The sequence below is a fragment of the Crinia signifera genome, chromosome 9, assembly GCF_055691185.1.
Source record: "Crinia signifera chromosome 9, ASM5569118v1, whole genome shotgun sequence".
Taxonomy (NCBI): Eukaryota; Metazoa; Chordata; class Amphibia; order Anura; family Myobatrachidae; genus Crinia; species Crinia signifera.
The window spans coordinates 15,823,682-15,835,973 of record NC_139225.1 but is presented as its reverse complement, the minus strand read 5'-3'; positions in this window follow the sequence as shown (position 1 = coordinate 15,835,973).

The following is a 12,292-nucleotide window of genomic DNA, read 5'->3' as shown; positions in this document are numbered from 1 at the left end:
ATAAATGGGCCCCTAAGTCCCATGAGACTTTGCACAAGAGGTCAGAGGCTGAGAGGCTTGTGCTGAGCTCTGACTGATTGGTGGAGCAAATCGCATTCCTCTTAGGCCAGTGGAGGACAGAAGCAGCAGCAGCAGCCTCATCATGGGAGGGTTTTTAATCAAAGGCAGCGCTGATATGAGCCTGTGAGGTCTCCTACAGAGCCAGGTACAGAGGGACAAACACAGGCTTTTCATGTGGTGTATATACTGTATATATATCCCTCCCACCCTGCAGTCACCCATTGACCATTGATCCTATAACTTGAGCCAATTATGGGCATTTCCCCATTAGAGCTTTTAAATGATCAGGCTCTTATACATTCTAGATCTAATACTAGCAGGTTTGTACGTACTCTCCCATGTCATTTTTTCTGTCTATTCTTTCTGACAACCTTCATTTATAGACTACATATATTATGGGTACAACTCTCTGATAATCCAGATGCCATGACTGGCATGCTTACCCATGTAGATTACATGTACTCTCCCAGCAACTTTGGAGTTTACATGTACTCTCGTAGCGCAATGTTCCTACTGTTGCTTGATAACATGTCCTTACATTATACATATGTGATCTACATTCCAGGCTTTGCTGCTGATAGAGTCACTTGCTTTTATCTGCTATTTTAGCGACTCTATGGACTGTAATGACAAGAGGGAGAGGGCCCCGTGCCCCCCGAAGGCTTAATCCGACCCTGATGGTGGCATCTCACTAAAACCCCTTTCAAACCAGAAAATGAAGCGACTTACCAGGGAAAATGGTCCCTGGACCCCACTGCCTACCGCCGGGACTGGGACCGGGGTAAGTACCTTTCACACCATCCCGTAACCTGGGCTGGTCGCGTGAGCAACCCTGTTAGCCGGCTTTGGCTGGTGTGAGGGGCATTATGCTGCTTTCACATTGCCTAAACGTTAAGACCCGGTATTTCAAAATGATATTTAAAACGGGTCTGAGCCACTAAGAACCCCATTTATCAAGTAATATTTGCGGCTAAAACCCCAAAAACACCCGTTTTCAGGGGTTAACCGCAAATATTAAGTATCCCCTGAATTTATTAAAGGGGGACTGCAGCAGGAATCCCTGCTGTGATCCCCCCTGCACCGTCGCCGGCCGCATCCCCCATAGGTTTCTATGGGGGATGCGAAACTGCCCCATGTATCAACATTGGGCAGCCCGGCTTTGCATCCCAGGGCTGTCGCCATTCTGGGATGGCAATAGCACATTGTAGCCTATGGCTGCACATCGCACTGGCCGGGCGGCAGTTTTTCCGCTTTTCACTGTTGCTTATGTTATTTACATGCGGTGTGAAAGGTTTTGCGGTGTGAAAGCAGCATTAGCCCGTTTAACCCCCAAGGAACACTTTTCAAGCCATAGAAATAGACCCTTTCTCACTGCCAAAAAAGGGCTCTGAAACGGGTAGGACACTGCTTTTTAACCGTTTAACAAATACCGGTATTAAGCACCCTGGAGCTTTCACACTGCAGCTCTACCCGTTTTAAAAGGCTAAATAAACGTAAATGTACCGTTTAAGAGCTGCAGTGTGAAAGGGGTATTAGTTATATATATTGCAGGCTCAACGCTGCCACTTTGACATCACTGGGAACATTTTTAGTCAATCATTACAAACTACACAGGACCTGAGATAGTTAGTGACTTCTTGCATCGCCACCTGGTGGACAAATCGTATAGTACATATAACTACCTAGTTATTTACATTTATTTATTTTCAGTTTCTTATATAGCATACCTCCCAACTTGTGTCCTGATGAAATAGGGACACTCGCGCGGCGACCTCATTTTCATACGAGAATAGACGCTGTGCGCATGCGCACAGCGTCTATTCTACTAGATTGGGGGGTCTCCCAACTTCCACCCCCCGCAGCGGGACAATGCCTGCCGCGGGTGGGACAGCGGGACAGGACCCGAAAATCGGGACTGTCCCGCTGTAATCGTGACAGTTGGGAGGTATGATATAGCGCAGCATATTCCGTTTGGGTGTAGTATGGGGTTCCGACAGTCGGGATCCCGACAGTCATTTGCCCGACGTCGGGATCCCGACTGCCCGGACTCAGACAGCATGGTGAGTGCAAAAAAGCCCCTTGCGGGCACGGTGGCTCGCCACCTATTCTATTCTCCCTCTATGGGGGTCATAGACCCAAAACCATACCTCCCAACTGTCACGATTACAGCGGGACAGTCCCGATTTTAGGGTCCTGTCCCGCTGTCCCACCCGCGGCAGGCATTGTCCCGCTGCGGGGGGTGGCAGTTGGGAGACCCCCCAATCTAATAGAATAGACGCTGTGCGCATGCGCACAGCGTCTATTCTCGTATGAAAATGAGGTTGAGGTCGCGGCCGTGCGAGTGTCCCTATTTCCCCAACACAGAAGTTGGGAGGTATGCAAAACCGGCGCCACCAGTAGGCAGGACTAGGCATTTGCCTAGGGCGCCGGCCACTGGAGGGCGGTACTGAGCCGCCGAGGTACCATAGACCCCCATCCCGGCCGTTAATCAACGCTGCCCCCCGCGCCGCCCGCTCAACGCTTGGGGGATTTCAGCGCGGCAGTATCGCCCGCCGCAGTATCGGCCGCACACCCCACCCCCCCCCCCCCCGTGCGGCGCGGGGAGTTTTGCCTGGGGCGGGCGGCGTGGGGAGTTTTGCCTGGGGCGGGTGGGGGGCTTGCACCGGCCCTGCATAGACCCCCACGAGGGAAAATAGCGGGTGGCCGTCGGGCACCCGGCTGTCAGCGTTTTGACTGTCAAGATCCCGACTGTCGGGAATGCGTCCGGCACCCATTCCGTTGCGCTTTACAAGCTATTCAGTATACTTACTGAGCTGTACTTTATGTTGCCTTGTATGTATTACAATAACATTTGTGCATATTTGTAGCAACATTAAGAACGCACAAGAAAAATGGATACATCGCGCCCAATCCTTTATTTAATTAAAACTGGGAGGCCGATAACTCAGGGTTAAACCAACTCCGTCTTTAGAAAATAAAATGATATACCCGCTATAAATGAAACGAGCAGTGGGTATATATAATAAAATGATATACCCGCTATAAGTGAAATGAGCAGCGGGTATATATAATAAAATTGTATACCCGCTATAAGTGAAACGAGCAGCACCGGAACCAGCTCAGTCCTTCCCAAATCCAACTCCTGTATCACAGTAAAACCTCTTTAATAGAATAACTAACAGTCCTGTAAATATGCCTTAAAACTCAGAACATATAAATACACAGCATACCCATACCTTGCAACTGTCTGCCCCCCGCACATTGGACCCTGTCCCGCTGCCCCACCCGTGGGTCACAGTGTCCCGCAGGTGGGGGACAGTTGGGAGAGCACCGTTTCCCTGCTCTGCAAAGCAGCTGCCGATCATTGTAGTCCTGCACATGGTGGCCACGCCCCCGAAATGTTAACAGCAGGGGTTGCGTCACAAGGCCCCGCCCCTGCAACTAGAGACATGCCAAATAATGGACAAGCATTAGTGAAAGGCAGAGAATAATCCCTTTGTGAAGCACTTAGAATTCCAGTTGGCATATATACAATGGCATACCTCCCAACTGTCCCTCCTATCGCTTGCGCACAGCATCTATTCCTGCTGCAGAGGGAGCTGGGGGCATGCCCAGCAGCCCACTGAGCTGCTGGGCATGCCCCCACAATGATGATAATGGGAGCCGCGAGTAGAGGCCACACCCCCGTAAATTAGGCCACGCCCCCAAAAATTTTGACACGCCAGAGGCGCGCTTCTGGGTGTCCCGACTGCTGAGGATGCAAAGTTGGGAGGTATGCAATGGCTGGTATCCTAGGGCAGTATGTCACATATGTTGTAAGATGTACTATGTTGTGCAGTGTAGCCTGCAGCTATAGTTATTCCGCTGGTAGATGAACCGGTCACAAAGAGAGTCTATACTTATGTTCTTCCAGCCGTAGCTGCAGGCTACAATGGAAGAACATAAGTATAGACAATCTCCTCTCATTGGCTTAGGCCTTCGCTGGATCACCCACTCGGGGACAGGTAGTCAATACAGTAGGGCGAGTGGATACCGCTTGTTAGGGTAGGTGTGTTTACATATGCAGATTGTGGGGTGGAGTTTAGTTAATTAGCCGTTCTTTCTGGGCCACCATTAATTAATTAATAATTATTAATAAATTAATCTAGCTTAAAAGTGCTTAAATAAATCAGCTAACAATTTCTGCCGAACCTAAGTCTCAGAGTCATTATTTTAGGTTTAGTTTGTAAGTTTACGGAATGTGAATGTATATACAAACCTCTGAACAGTCCCGATTACCGTGGGAATGTCCCGGTTTTCGGGGACATTCCCGCCACCGTCCCGCGGCGAGGGGGGGGGGGCTGTTGGGAGTCCCCCTATCGGTTGCTGAGCAGTGGGGAAGAAACGCTGTGCGCATGCACACAGCATCTATTCCCACAGCCAGGGGGCTGGGGGTATGGCTAGAGGCTCACAGAGCCTCTGTGCCATGCCCCCATAGCGTCAAAATGGGGCGCGACCTCGTGGGCAATCAGCATGTATAGGCCACGCCCACTTTAATTAGGCCACACCCCGAAATGTTTGGCGCACCTGCGGCGCGCAACTCTGCGTCCCTACTCCATCTCCCTGTAAGTTGGGAGGTATGTAGAGGTCAGATGCTTGGATGTTTACACAGTAATTATCCATCCAATAATTCACAGATAAGAGCCCATACACAGATACAAATTAATATGAAATATTTATCAAAAAAATTATATAACACACTAACAATACCTCACTTACACGGATCCAGGTCTAACACGTTATTTAAAACTTCATTGGCCAATAACAGAGACCAAGCTTCACATAATATCACCTTATTGGGAATCCAATTATACAAATACACGGTTTCCTGTGACAGCTTCCACCATGCAGCGGAACCCGGTAGTGGTGGACATATATCATCACTAACTTCTGAGCAAAACGTTACTCGCGGACAGCAGAGAAATGCATCAATATCCCTCCGCGTATATAAACCCCAGTGACCAAAGTCACAATTATTGAAAAAGATCGCTACAACTACACCTTCCCTCCTCCTTTACTGTTAGGTACCGACTCTAGCGCTCATTAATGGCTCCCGGATGACACTACTGTTACGCTGGACTCCATATGTATCCTGAGGACTTTAGCGACTTGTTACACTGCTTTGTTTGTCGCATTTCACCCGGATTACTTAGCGGGGTATGGGGCCCATTTATCATTCAATATTTGCGGCTAAATTCCCGAAAACACCCTTTTTTGGGAGTTAAGGTGCATACACGCTGTACAGTTTTTTTGACCAACTTTTTTGCACAATTTCGTTCATTTCGGCCATTCTGTACAAAATTGGTCAAAATATCTTTCAGTGCGTTTGTGACGAACGACGAATGATGATGCGCGTACCCGCCAGTTGTTCATCGAGGTTGTTCGTCAACTGTGCAGGCAGCTCAATTTGGACATCTTTCAAAAAGAGCCAATAAACTGTAGCTAGATCTTTCGTCTATCGTCAATATCTTTCGTCATCATCTTTCGTCCAGGACACTGGGTTCAAGGGAAATGTTTTCCAACGAAATTGGTCAAAAAAATTGTACAGTGTGTATGCACCTTTAAAAGAGGGGGGGGGGGGTGTACTCTGCGCAAGATCACATATATTCTAATGACAAACACATTGTGCACCTGAATAGGTTTTGAATAAAAAATGTATTTATTTAGTTTATACGGTACATATATAGAAAAATATATAATATAAAATAATAATTGGTTTAAGAAAGGCTAAAAGTAATCTTATGATAACATACAAGGTTCTACTAATACCGGTATACACACTGGGGATGGTATGACAATACAAGACAAACTTACATTAAACACATATGGTATCAAATAAGTATATAATCCTCCTTCGGTAGGTTACAGAAAGTCTCTTATAGTTAACTTTATATTTTGTATCCAGTTAAAGGTTGATTGTACATTGGTGCAATTTTGCACAAGGTAGCAGATATGGTGTTTATGTCCAAATTGCAGGTGCTTACCAGGGCGTTGTGGTGGCTGAGGGTCTGCCGGCAGACTTCCCAAGTGGGTAGTGTGATATCCTGCACAGTACCAAGTGGGATCCAACCTTCTCCAGATCGACTAGTTTCACCTTGTCGGCTTCATCAGGATGCTGAATATGCACCTTTAGCCGCAAATATTAAGTATCACCCCAATGTACAGTATGTAGGAGGGACCGCAGCAGGAATCGCCAATCCCTTCTGCGATCCCTCCTGTACCGCCGGCGGCCACCTCCCCCATAGGTTTATATGGGGGATGAAAAGCTGCCCCATGTATCAACATCGGGCAGCAGCACATTGCATCCCTGGGCTACCGCCATTCTGAGATGGCAGTAGCCCATTGTTGCCTATGGGTTACACACCACACTGCTGCCGGGGCAGTGCAGTCAGCGGGGTCGGCTGGGGGTCAGCGCTAACCGCTCATGCTGGCGATACCCTATAGAATCCTAGGGACTCCCGGGTCTCAGACCCAGAAGTCCAGCACCCTAGCCATTTTGCAAAGGACAGCTCTTATCCTTTGCTTTACTAATCGGATATGTTAGTGCATATGTTATTAGTAACTATGCATCAAAGTGTTGGTTGTCAGTCGCACAGTTTATCAGATGTCAGACTGTGGTACTGACGTAACATTACTGTGTTTCATAAGTGTCCGAGGCTTTTATTGACAATGACATTACATTTATGCACATACTGGCAGTAATATCCTTGCCTGTGAAGCCCTTTTTGTGCAAAGCAATGATAATTACACATTTTTCCTAACAATGGTTAACAGAAAAAAAAATCAATGATTCCAAGCACCATCCTTCTTTTAAAGCTTCTAGTCTGTTATTCTAGCTCTGTCCTCTCAACACTCTCAACTAGAGAAATTTACTAGAAGATGTGCCTGGTTTAAACCGGACAAAGGTTTTGCTGGGTGGAACATTTCACCTCCTTAGGAGTCGAAAATTCCCTGCTTAGTGGGTGGCTGCAATTAACTGACCACCCAGCAGGGGCCAAGGATGAGTTCACCAACTGTTGCATTTTCCAGAGCACAACGGTGATGCATTGTGAATGGCAGGTGGATGTTTTGCAACATAAACTCCAAAATGAAGCAAACGATTGCAACGCCAATATGATTCTTTAAAATCTACGGACAAAGTACTGTATCTGGATCATTCTGATGCTGACAGAAAACTTGCACCATGCAAATCTACAAGTGAATTGCAAGTGGATCACTATTCGCAACCCTGTCGCACATCCATATGTAATTCCTGAACAATTGAATGTTTTTCACAGTTTGTGCAAAGGTAACTATGACCCTATCAGTCATCTGCAATAGAGACAGGCTTATCGAGGAAGTAGCTGACATCAGAGACCCTCCCTGAGCCTTGGCACGCCTGCAGTTTTTCTGCCACATCCAGAAAATGTCCATTTACCACCCACAAATGCCACCTTCCTGTCAGTCAACCTCTAGCCGCTTTGTGTTTACGATCCATACTGCATACTGCATGTGCAGTCATTCCATAATCTGCAAATTTGCTGATCAGGGATCAACTCTGAATCAGGCCCATAATTCTGTGCTAAGCAGAGGTTTTATAAATGGTGCAGATCTGTAATGCATGACCAGATTGCTCAGCTGCAGTTCCGGTTTTAGTCACAAGATGGCGCTAATAGCTGGGAACATGAACATTCATTATGCCAGCATAGTATACCGTATAGAATGCAGTCTGGGATATGGGATACGGTCGAATAATCGACCACACATAGGTCACCGTTGGGTCGACAGGGGGAAGGTCGACAGGTGTCTAGGTCGACATAGGTGAAGGTCGACAGGTGTCTAGGTCGACATAGGACAAGGTCGACATCGGTTTAGGTCGACATAGTGACAGGTCGGAAGGTCAACATGTTTTTTTTTACTGTTTTTTGAGCCGACATGTGCCGACAGGCGGTATTTCATGCCCTACCCACTAGTGCGTGGTGGGAGAATAAAATAGTGTGCCGAGTGCAGCGAGGCACCGTGCCCGAAGCATGGCGAGCGAAACGAGCGATGCGAGGGGCTGCAGTTGCCTTTCAACGGTGCCCATGTCGACTGTGTCGACATTCAGGCAAAAAAAAGGTTAAAAAAACATGTCGACCTTCCGACTTGTCGACATAACCCATGTCGACCTAACGCTATGTCGACCTAAACCCATGTCAACCTTGTCCTATGTCGACCTAGACACCTGTCGACCTTCCCCCCTGTCGACCCAACAGTGTTGACCTAATGACTGTTGACTTAATGACTGTCGACCTAATGTGGTTGATAAAATGATCCTCACCCTTAGTGAATTATAAGAACGAGGTTGAGTATTAATCTGCTGTATAAAACCTCTTTCTATGTAGCGATATTACAAACGATATCGCTCAGAAGGGACAAAATCAGCGATATCGTTTAAAATATTACCTAGTGTGTGTACGCACCTTTACTTTGGAGGAGAGAATATAACTGCTCTGTGGCGCCTCCCCCAGGGGACAGCCTGTACTACCACTTCTACTGTAACACCCTGTACAGAACTGTGATGAGATCGCTACACTGTAGGACAGTCATAGGTTTGGCTGGCTATACCTATCAGTTAATGGTTAGGGGTGTGGCCAGTCTTCAAGAGGGGGTGTGGCCACACTTCACTCACTGCAATGTGTTGTTATGGCTGCCTTGGGGGCTGCTGTCGTCCAGACCACCCTGCCCACTTCTAGCGTAGGTTTCCTGGGGAACCCTGCCGGAACTATATCCCTGATCTTTAGCCCGTGGGTTGCAACAGGTTACCGCATTCTAAAGATTCACGATATTGCAGCATCAAAACTTATGGCTCATGCGGCTGCCGGCGGGAATATAGGGATCGTAACTGCTGCCATCCCTTCTTCATACATTCAGGTGTTACTTACCCCTCCTCTTGGCAAGTGGCTCAAATTCTGGCAACAATAGCAATATTCTATAATAGGATTACTAGAGCCGCCGCCACATCATGCAGTGTAAGGCACAGAGCAGAGCTGCTGCACATGCTCAGCGGTAGCTGCTTCTTCTTCCAAATTTGCTGTGTGTGCGGATCCTCAGTCAGTGCACTGGACCAGAGAGCAGTAACCAGGAAGAAGAGACAGGAGCCTTACCATGAGGTGGGAGATTGTGAGCTTAGAAAGTGCAATACTGGTTCTATTATGTTTCGGAATTTATTTATTATGGCATATTTAACCTCTTTTTTCTGACCACTTATTTATAGTTAAATGTTTGATACAGACCATTCTATAGACCATATATTTAAGCTGTACTCCATACAGGATCCAGTGTATAAAAAGACCAATGTGTTCAGTAATGTCCAGGGTGGTTACCAGGTTCTTCTGCCGCTCCCCCAGACACCCGCACTTGCTTCCATGCTCCGCAGTTTGGGAGATTATGGACTGCATTTGGAAACCCTCTAGTAATGCTGTGTTGCCACTGCAAAGCCCTCACCCGTTCCCCTCCCATCTGACATCCACAAGCCACCTGATGGGGTGTCCGTCCTAGGACGCAGGTTGTATAAGTAATGCGGAAACAATGATGGCTGACTCCTATCAGGACGCAGTGTCATGCTGTAGATGTCGCCCACACGTTCTGCTGCTAGACACGCTCCCTGGGCCACGTCCAGGGGATAAGCCGTCTGTTCTCTCTCCTACTACATGTACCAGATAGGACTGCTGGGTGAGGGGATCTGCTGCACAGCGGGAGGGGAGTATATCCTGTTATATGTGACATAACGAGATAAACCATTTACTCTGCCAGGGAAAAGCCATATTATATACAGGAGGCTCATTGCATTGTCTGATCTCTCCATCAGGTGAAGGCATACCTGATTAACCAGAGGTTGCTCACTGGACGCTGCTGAGTGCAGGCATTGCTCTGCGAAAGTACAGCGTGTCTCACGTCTATGGTGACAGCCATTTACTGTCTGGCTGCAGGCTGGTAGGCAGGGAGAGAATGCTGCACTCTGATTGGTGGATAGCTCTAGCCATCCACCAATCAGCATGGTGACAGCCATTCACCATCTGGCTGCAGGCTGAGAGGCAGGGAGAGAATGCTGCACTCTGATTGGTGGCTAGCTCTAGCCATCCACCAATCAGCATGGAGATGGCCATTCACTGTCTGGCTGCTGGCAGGGAGCGAATGCTGCTCTTTGATTGGTGTATAGCTCCAGCCATCCACCAATGGGATGATTATTTATATGCCTGTGTAATGTAACCCTAGTATACAATGCTGCTCACAGCTCCCCCTATAGCTGCACATAGGAGATTATTGCTAACTCAATTATAGATTTATTTTTACATTCCTGACATTATAGAATCACCACCTCTGCACACATAGGGCCGTATTTATCAAGTAATTTGGTACTTGTGTAGTTTCACGGCGCCACCGCGTGCACAGTCTGTGTCTGAAACTTGGCAGCTTGCCAGACGCTCTGTTTAACTGTGCGCGTGCCGCTCTAGCTGTTCTCAGCGCAGCGCGTGGCTGCTTTCCTTATGTAAGCTAATTTATCAGCATAGCACTTAGCAGCAGCAGCGCGTGCTGCCCAGCACTGACAGGTCACTGTGGTACTTGTAGTTCCACAGTGAAATAGGCAGTCCTGCGCACCGCTGACAACCCGGCAATTTAGACTCCTGCGCACCGCTGACAACCCAGCAATTTAGACGCTAAAGCGTCTAAATCCAGAGACTCCCTGAACCGGACACCCCGGCAATTTAGAAGTCTAGATTTAGACGTCTAAATCCAGACTCCCTGCGAGCGCAGCGAGCCCCGCGAGGGGACGCGGATACCTTCACAGGTATCCGCGTCCCCTCGCGGGCTTCACAGGTATCCGCGTCCCCTCGCGGGCTTCACAGGTATCCGCGTCCCCTCGCGGGCTTCACAGGTATACGCGTCCCCTCGCGGGCTTCACAGGTATCCACGTCCCCTCGTGGGGCTCGCTGCGCTCGGCACGCTTTGGGCTCGGTTGCTCGCTGCGCTTGCCACACTTTATAAAATCAACTCCACGCCGACGTGGATAGTGGGGGTATGAAAAGGTCGTAGGACGCGTACCGCCGCCCCTCGCGGGCTCGCTGGGCTCGCCATGCTTCGGGTTGGCGTGGATAGTGGAATTAACAAGGTCGTCAGCTGTTACGTCGACTAGTGTCATTGTGAACAGGTTTAATAGTGTACCCCTAGACCCTACTAAATTTAGACACTTTAGCGTCTAAATTTAGATGCCCCCATCTTAGCGGTTTGCAGGGAGTCTGGATTTAGATGTCTAAATCTAGACTTCTAAATTGCCGGGGTATCCAGTTCAGGGAGTTTCTGGATTTAGACGCTTTAGTGTCTAAATTGCCGGGTTGTCAGCGGTGCGCAGGAGTCTAAATTGCCGGGTTGTCAGCGGTTTGCAGGACTGCCTATTTCTCTTTGGAACTACAAGTACCACAGTGACCTGTCAGCGCTGGGTGCACTGCTGCTGCCCAGCACTATGCTGATTACGTAGCTTACATAAGGAAAGCAGCCACGCGCTGCGCTGAGAACAGCTAGAGCGGCACGCGCACAGTAAACACAGAGTCTGGCAGACTGACAAGTTTCAAAGTTTCACTGTGCGCGCGGTGGCGCCGTGAAACTACACAAGTACCAGTAATTTTTGCTGCTAAATCCCCGAAAACACCAGTTTTCGGGGGTTAACCGCAAATATTAAGTATCCTCCAAATGTATTAAAGGGGGGCCGCAGCAGGAATCTCCGATCCCTGCTGCGATCTCCCCTGCAGCGCCGCCGGCCGCATCCCTCATAGGCCGCATCGCTGGGCTATCGCCATTCTGATATGGCGACAGCCCATTGTAGTCTATGGCTACACATCGCACTGAGCGGCAGTGTGGTCAGCGGGGTCGCGGGGGTCAGCGCATAACCGCGCATGTGCAGACCCCCCAGCTTCCGGGTCAGGGCTTCGCAGGGACAGGCTCCTTTCGGAGCCCTGTCCCTGCGCCCTTACATTGATAAATCCCGGCGGTATTGTACGATACCGCAATGCAATGTCCGGCGATGTCACCGCGCCGGACATCGCTCTCCAATGACAAATACGCCCCTTACTGTTGTACCTTTATTCTGTATTAATATCTGTACGGACTCAGCTGTGTGAGGCCAGAATGGGCTTTGTCGGGACTTTATTGTAGAACAATAAAAGCAGAGCAGTGG